Below are 8907 nucleotides of genomic sequence, written 5' to 3'. Positions count from 1 at the left end.
GTCCCGAAGGGAATCCCATGGGTGCGACTTGAGAGAGAAAGTCAACGCCCGACACGAGACCGTGAGGGAAGCTGCCTTGGGACACCAACCACCCAACATTGCCGACCATGCACCAAACAAGAAGCGTGCCGCCACACTCATGGCACCGGCCACCGGTCTCGGCTCGCGAAGAAAGAGGCGTAGAAACGGTCGAGTCCCTAATGACCATCCTTCTCCGGCCCCGAGGCAGCCCTTCGTCCTACTCAACACGACGCCCAGCCGGATCCTGAGCTTATACAGGGAAAAACTGGGATCTCCGCCCCCGCTGAAGACGGACCCCGCAACGAGGGACAAGAGCAAACAGTGCGAATATCACCATGACCACGGACACGCAACGACGGAATGCTACTAGCTTAAGAAGCAAATTGACTCCCTAATTCGAAGTGGGGACCTCAAGCAATTCGTCGCGTCTGCTAGCAAGCCGTGATTGTCACAGCTCTCGCCCTTAAACTCACGCCCGAACTCTCTCGACTTTGTAATCGCTTCATTTCAATTATGTAATTTTCTTTTTTCAAAGAAGGCCAAGTGCCATAACAACCTGTAACGACCTCCCTACTGCAATAAAAAGTTATTTTACACATGTCAACGCACACTATTGTACATCTCCAACACGAGAGTTTCTTGGTCCTCGTCTCACAAACACAAGAAACTCGAGGGGCTAATAGGGAGCAATAATAGGGAGCTCAAAAACAAAAACAACAAACAAAAACAAAAGTGTAGCAAAATCTCAAGGGGCCGATGGTCAGGCCGGAGGTCCCAAAGAGAAACACACCCTGTACATATCTCCTCGAGTCGAGTTCACTCCTCGAGTCGAGTACCGAGTCCACGAGTCGACTGATACTCCTCGTGCCGACTCTACATGTCTCCTCGAGATGAATTCATTCATCGAGTCGAGTTCGAGTCCACGAGTCGACTGATACTCCTCGTGCCGACTCTTCACGTAACTCCTCGTGCAGGCTCTACATGAGTCCTCGAGTTGAGTACCGAGTCCACGAGTCGACTGATACTCCTCGTGCCGATTCTACATGTCTCCTCGAGATAAATTCATTCCTCGAGTCGAGTTCGAGTCCACGAGTTGACTGATACTCCTCGTGCCGACTCTTCACGTAACTCCTCGTGCAGGCTCTACATGAGTCCTCGAGTTGAGTCCTGAGTCCACGAGTCGATTGATACTCCTCATGCCGACTCTACATGTCTCCTCAGGATGAGTTCATTCCTCGAGTCGAGTTCCAGTCCACGAGTCGACTGATACTCCTCGTGGCGACTCTTCACGTAACTCCTCGTGCAGGCTCTACATGAGTCCTCGAGTTGAGTCCCGAGTCCACAAGTCGACTGATACTCCTCGTGCAGGCTCTACATGAGTCCTCGAGTTGAGTCCCGAGTCCGCGCTCGCCGCCCAGCTCGTGAGCCGAAAGGCAACGAGTTTCAAATGGGTTTCAAAGGCTTGCGTCCGCCAGACGTATCTGGTCTAGCCAGCGTCCACGGTTAACCTCGCAACGCAAATATGGCTCCGTGCTCGCCGCCCAGCTCGTGAGCCGAAAGGCAGCGAGTTTCAAATGGGTTTCAAAGGCTTGCGTCCGCCGGACGTACCTGGTCTAGCCAGCGTCCACGGGAAACCTCGCCACGCAAATGTGGCTCCGCGCTCGCCGCCCAGCTCGTGAGCCGAAAGGCAGAGAGTTTCAAATGGGTTTCAAAGGCTTGCGTCCGCCGGACATATCTGGTCTAGCCAGCGTCCATGGGAAACCTCGCCACGCAAATGTGGCTCCGCCCTCGCCGCCCAGCTCGTGAGCCGAAAGGCAACGAGTTTCAAATGGGTTTCAAAGGCTTGCGTCCGCCGGACGTACCTGGTCTAGCCAGCGTCCACGGGAAACCTCGCCACGCAAATGTGGCTCCGCGCTCGCCGCCCTGCTCGTGAGCCGAAAGGCTGCGAGTTTCAAATGGGTTTCAAAGGCTTGCGTCCGCCGGACGTATCTGGTCTAGCCAGCGTCCATGGGAAACCTCGCCACGCAAATGTGGCTCCGCGCTCGCCGCCCAGCTCGTGAGCCGAAAGGCAGCGAGTTTCAAATGGGTTTCAAAGGCTTGCGTCCGCCGGACGAATCTGGTCTAGCCAGCGTCCACATGAAACACGTCCACACAAATGTGGCGCTGCGCTCGCCGCCCAGCTCGTGAGCCGATAGGCAGCGAGTTACAAATGGGTTTCAAAGGCTTGCGTCCGCCGAGCGTATCTGGTCTAGCCAACGTCCACGGGAAACCTCGCCACGCGAATGTGGCACCGTGCTCGCCGCCCAGCTCGTGAGCCGAAAGGCAGCAAGTCACTAAAGGGTTTCAAAGGCTTGCGTCCGCCGGACGTACCTGGTCTAGCCAGCGTCCACGGGAAACCTCGCCATGCGAATGTGGCACCGCGCTCGCCGCCCAGCTCGTGAGCCGAAAGGCAGCGAATCACAAATGGGTTTCAAAGGCATGCGTCCGTCGGGCGTATCTGGTCTAGCCAGCATCCACGGGAAACCTCGCCACGCGAATGTGGCACCGCGCTCGCCGCCCAGCTCGTGAGCCGAAAGGCAGCAAGTCACTAAAGGGTTTCAAAGGCTTGCGTCCGCCGGACGTACCTGGTCTAGCCAGCGTCCACGGGAAACCTCGCCACGCGAATGTGGCACCGCGCTCGCCGCCCAGCTCGTGAGCCGAAAGGCAGCGAATCACAAATGGGTTTCAAAGGCTTGCGTCCGCCGGGCGTATCTGGTCTAGCCAGCATCCATGGGAAACCTCGCCACGCGAATGTGGCATCGCGCTCGCCGCCCAGCTCGTGAGCCAAAAGGCAGCGAGTTACAAATGTGTTTCAAAGGCTTGCGTCCGCCGGACGTACTTGGTTTGGCCAGCGTCCACGGAAAACCCGGTCACACAAACGTGGCACCAAGGCCCCCCGAGGTCCAAGTCGTGCAAATCGATCACGCCTTCATTGGCAGGTCGAGAAAATAAGCCACGCACAATAAAGTCGTGCTAATCGATCACGTCTTCATTGGTAGGTCGAGAAAATAGGCCACGCACGGTGAAGTCGTGCCAATCAATCACGCCTTCATTGGTAGGTCGAGAAAATTAGCCACGCATAGTAAAGCCATGCAAATCGATCACGCCTTCATTGGTATTTCGAGAAAATTAGCCACGCATAGTAAAGCCGTGCAAATCGATCACGCCTTCATTGGTAGGTCGAGAAAATAAGCCACGCACGATCGACCCAGGACAAAAGCCGTCCCTCGCGACGCATCGATGCCGTCCCTCGTGACGCACAAAAGCCGTCCCCCGTGACGCACAAAGGCCGTCCCTCGTGACGCACCAGAGGCCGCCCCCCGCGATGCGTTGAAAGCCCTTCTACGACATGCTCGCAAACCTGAGAGCATTCATCCCGCACCCGCATGAAAGCGTAGATTTTGAGTTTCCACTCGACCTACGCTCGACCAGAAACTCGGGGGGCTAATGTTACCGGTCCATCTCGGCCCGGTAGAGCAGCGATGGCCGCGATAGGGACCACCCCGGGACTCCCCCGATGCATGGCCGACCTCCGACCTCACGAGCTAGGCCTCCAGCTCCATGGCCGAGCTCCAAATCCTGAGCTCGGCCTCAGCTCGACCTCGGCCTGATCAACTCGACCTCGGCCTGATGAGCTCGGCCTCAGCTCGGCCTCCTTAGCTCGGCCTCAGCTCGGCCTCCTTAGCTCGGCCTCCTTAGCTCGACCTCAACTCGACCTTCTTAGCTCGTCCTCCTTAGCTCGGCCTCCTTAGCTCGGCCTCCTTAGCTCGGCCTCAGCTCGGCCTCCTTAGCTCGGCCTCAGCTCGACCTCCTTAGCTCGGCCTCCTTAGCTCGGCCTAAGCTCGGCCTCCTTAGCTCGGCCTCAACTCGACCTCGTCGGCCTGATGAGCTCGGCCTCAGCTCGGCCTCCTTAGCTCAGCCTCAGCTCGGCCTCCTTAGGTCGGCCTCCTTAGCTCGGCCTCAGCTCGGCCTCCTTAGCTCGGCCTCAGCTCGACCTCCTTAGCTCGGCCTCCTTAGCTCAGCCTCAGCTCGGCCTCCTTAGCTCGGCCTCAGCTCGACCTCGTCGGCCTGATGAGCTCGGCTTCAACTCGGCCTCAGCTCGGCCTCCTTACCTTGGCCTCAGCTCGGCCTCCAGCTCCATGGATGACCCAGAGCCGGCCTCCGAGCTCCATGGACGACCCAGGGTTGGCCTCCTGCTCCATGGACGACCCAGAGCCGGCCTCCGAGCTCCATGGACGACCCAGGGTCGGCCTCCGAGCTCCATGGATGACCCAGAGCCGGCCTCTGAGTTCCATGGATAACCCAGAGCCGGCCTCCGGCTCCATTGACGATCCAGAGCCGGCCTCCGAGCTCCATGGACGGCTTAGAGCCGGCCTCCGAGCTCCATGGACGACCCAGAGCCGGCCTCCGAGCTCCATGGACGACCCAGAGCCGGCCTCCGGCTCCATGGACGACCCAGAGCCGGCCTCCGAGCTCCATGGACGACCCAGAGTCGGCCTTCGACCAGGGGGATGCCCAAAAATGCCCCTCGGTCGCTTATAAATGCCGGGGTCCCTCCCCCGGACCAGGTAATCCATTCTTGAGTACTGAAACGCTGTCGAACTCGTACCTCGCTCGTTTCTCTCAAGTCTCAGCCTCTAAACACTTAAACCCTCTATATCCACCTCAATCCTACTAATGTTGAGCGTCGGAGAGGTAAACAGAGGCCCCCCTCTGTTTCCCCTTTGTAGTTCACACCTCTTTCTGCTTGCTTTTCAGGTGCCTTGACGAGATTAACACCACCAACAGCTAAGGGACGGCTTGGGATACCAAGCCGGACACGCTCGAGCCGAAGTGAGACCACTTGGTCTGGCCTTGGGTCTAACCACTTTGGGCTGCTAAATACTTGTCCGAAAAACAGCGACAACATCCAAGATGGGTAGAAAAGAGGAAATAAGATTTGCTCATGCCTCCCCTATAAATAGAGAACTCATTCCTCTCATTCTATTCATTCCACATAAGTTAGAGATTGAGAGACTCACTCTCTAGACCTTGTGGCCCAAATTAAATTCTCAAATCGTTCGTTTGCAGCTGAACAGGTTAAAGAGTACGAAGCTATGCTGAGACAATTTGAGGTATTATTTAATATAATCTGGTGATGGTTTTTGTGTGTGAGTTTGTGTGTCTGTTAGGGATATTATGCTTAATTTCATCTGGCGATGGTGTTCAGTTCTGATAATCTGGTGATGATTTTTGTGTGCTAGGTCCTCATTTGACCTAGTGGTTTTAGCTCTTCGACTTTGAGACTTGTTCTCAAGTCGTAGTGTTTAAAAGTGCCCACTCACTAATTCCTTTTCTCTCGAGTGATTTAGTGATAGAAACTTTCGTGGTTGCTCGAGGTGCCGAGGAAAGAAAGAGAGACGTGCTGCGAGGGAGACGAACGTTGCAACTTCCAAAAGCTTCTCAACGTTCAAGCTTCAAGAAAGGTTAGTAAACTTCTATGCTCATAATAGTTTTTATTTACATGTGCTTGCTCTTTGTCTAGGTTAGTAAAAACGTTTTACTTTAAAAAGAAAATTTTTAAAATTCCGCCGCTTAACGAAGCGTTAAACTTTTTCTTAAACCCTAGATCAATTCCAACATAAACAAGCTAGAGTACACTGTTACCAAGCTTATGAAGGAACTTCACACTGCTGTAGGTCTCACTAAGAGAAAGAGGAATCAAGGAGAGGCACATGCTACTGAACAAAAAGCCTCCTCCTCTGGAACTGAAAAGAGACCTCACAAGGTCGATAAAAAGAACTGTCCTACCTATCTCAAAGCAAAGGAACATAGTATTGTACTAGTTATCGAAGCATGCTTAGTAGCTGATAATGTATCAACGTGGATTCTTGACTCCGCTGCTACTAACCATATTTGTTGTTCCTTGACTGGCTTCAAGAAAACCAAAGGCTTAGAGGAAGGCGAGTTCTATTGGGCTGATGGGAGACTGGTGTCCGCCAAGGCTGTGGGATCCGTGAGGATGTCTTTTGAAGACCGCACTTTAAACTTGAATAATGTTTATTTTGTTCCTACCTTTGGGAAGAACTTAATATCCGTTGCTCATCTTCTTGAGAAAGATTATTGTTTAAAGCTCATTAAGAATGGAATTCGTATTTCGTTTCCTGATAATTCTTTTGTCACTGATGCATGTATTAAGAATGCTCTTTTCTACATCTATCCCACCGACCTTCTCTTTTCATGATAATGATCTAATTAGAGAGCCAAAGAGGATCAAACTTTCTGAATCCTCCGATCTAACAAAATCAACATACCTATGGCACTTGAGACTTGGTCATATCAGTCTAGATAGGATTAAAAGACTTGTGAGGGATGGTCCACTCCAAGCCTCTGCAATAGGTTCACTACCTACTTGTGAATCCTTCATAGAACGAAAAATGAATAAGCGACCTTTCTCCGATAAGGGTCGTAGAGCCACTGAGTTGCAGGAACTAATACATTCTGATGTATGTGGTCCGCTCAACCAACATGCACGTGGAGGATACGAATACTTCGTTACCTTCACCGATGATTACACGCGATATGGTTTTGTCTATTTGCTTAAACACAAATCCGAGACCTTTAACGTATTTAAGGTCTTTAGGGCTTTAGTGGAAAAGCAAACTGGCAAAGTGATCAAAACCCTTCGATCTGATCGAGGTGGTGAGTATATGTCTGGAGAGTTTGATGACCTTCTTAAAGAAGAAGGTATCGCTTCTCAGCTTACCGCACCTGGCACACCTCAACAAAACGGAGTGTCAGAGAGAACGAACCAAACTCTTATGGAGATGGTTAGATCAATGATGAGTTACTCATCACTCCCACTTTCCTTTTGGGGATATGCCCTCGAAACAGCCACTTACATTCTGTACGAAGTTCCGTCAAAAACGGTTCCTGGTACTCCTTATGAACGATGGACTGGTCGTAAAGTAAATCTTGGCCGCATCAAAATTTGGGGTTGCCCTGCACACGTGCTGAGGCAAAAGACTAGCAAGTTGGCTAGTAGGTCAGAATTGTGTCTGTTAGTTGGATATCCAAAGGAAACCAAAGGTTTTACCTTCTATAGTCCTGAGGACGATAAGACTTTCGTTAGCATAAATGCTCGTTTCCTTGAGGAGGACTTTATGAAGGATGCAAAATCTAGAAGCAAAATTCTGCTTGAAGAAAAGTTGGGTGAGGAAGCGTCTACCTCATCTGTAAGAACTGTTCTTACCCCAACTGAAACACAACCTAACTAATCAGAATCTCGTCCAGTAGTACTTCGACGTAGTGGGAGGGCTACTCAGATGCCTGACAGGTACATGTCCTATAGAGACTCTCTCGTAGCCGTCTCTGATATGGATGATCCTGTTTCCTATAGCCAAGCAATGGCTTGTTCTGAATCAAACCTTTCGCTTGACGCCATGAAAATTGAGATGCACTCGATGTATGTCAACAAAGTCTAGAAACTTCTAGACCTTCCTGAAGGGATTAAACCCGTAGGGTGTAAGTGGATATACAAGAAGAAAAAGGGTCCGGATGGGAACGTCGAGACGTTCAAAGCCTGACTTGTGGCAAAGGGTTATACCCAACAAGAAGGGATTTACTATGAAGAAACCTTCTCCCCAGTCGCGATGCTTAAATCCATCCGCATACTTCTATCCATAGCTGCAGCTCTCGACTATGAGATCTGGCAAATGGATGTCAAGACGGCCTTTCTGAATGGCAATCTTGACGAGTGCATTTACTCTAAGAGGCATAAGGGATTTCGGCCAAACAAGCTTGGAGAGAGCAAGGAATAAAAGAGGAAACAAATCCAAGGTGTCATTAAGGCACATGTTGGCCGTGTGACTTGGATGGGAATGGGCAATAAAGATTGCTCATAAAGGCTTGGAAAATAAGAGGAAACTACTTCTTTCCAAGGCCAACCCTTCTCCTATAAATAGGACCCTCATTCCTCTCATTCTATTCATTCAACATAAGTTAGAGATTGAGAGACTCTCTCTCTAGACATTGTTGGCCGAAAATCCTCTCTCTCTCTCTAGTTTATTTTCGATTTTTTCTTGTCTTGGCACCTAGGTCCTCACTCGACCTAGTGTTTAGCTCTGCGACTTCGAGACTCGTTCTTAAGTCGTAGTGTTTAAAAGTGCCCACTCACTGATTCCTTCTTTTCGAGTGATTTAGTGATAGAAACTTTCGTGGTTGCTCGAGGTGCCGAGGAAATAAAGAGAGACGTGCTGCGAGGGGAGACAAGCGTTGCAAACTTTCCAAAAGCTTCTTCAAAGTTCAAGCTTCAAGAAAGGTTAGTAAACTTCTAGCTCATATTGGTTTTTAATTACATGTACTTGCTTCTTTGTCTAGGTTAGTAAAAACTGTTTTTACTTGAAAAGAAATTTTTTAAAATTCCCCGCTTCTCGAAGCGTTTAATCTTTTTCTTAAACCCTAGATCAATTCCAACACGAGCGCCGGCCTTGGACGAGCGCCGTCCTTGGAGGAGTGCCGGCCGTGGATGAGAGCTGGCCTTGGATGAGCGCCGGCCTTGGACGAGCGCCGGCCTTAGACAAGCGCCGGCTCTGAGTCGGCCGCGGGCGGGGGAGCCTTAGGACGGCCGCCAGCGTGGCTGTCGTCGACTTACCGGGCCGAGACGGACCGGTAACAGTTAGTAATCTTTAATGCTCATATTAGTTTTTATTTACATGTGCTTGCTCTTTGTCTAGGTTAGTAAAAACGTTTTACTTGAAAAAGAAAATTTTTAAAATTCCGCCGCTTACCGAAGCGTTAAACTTTTTCTTAAACCCTAGATCAATTCCAACAGTTATCACAATAAAGGATCATGCGCTCGTCGGCATT

This window comes from Urtica dioica, chromosome 1, assembly GCF_054948205.1.
Source record: "Urtica dioica subsp. dioica isolate 48M chromosome 1, U.dioica_male_clone48M_v1_H2, whole genome shotgun sequence".
Lineage (NCBI taxonomy): Eukaryota > Viridiplantae > Streptophyta > Magnoliopsida > Rosales > Urticaceae > Urtica > Urtica dioica.
This window is presented reverse-complemented; position numbering follows the sequence as displayed.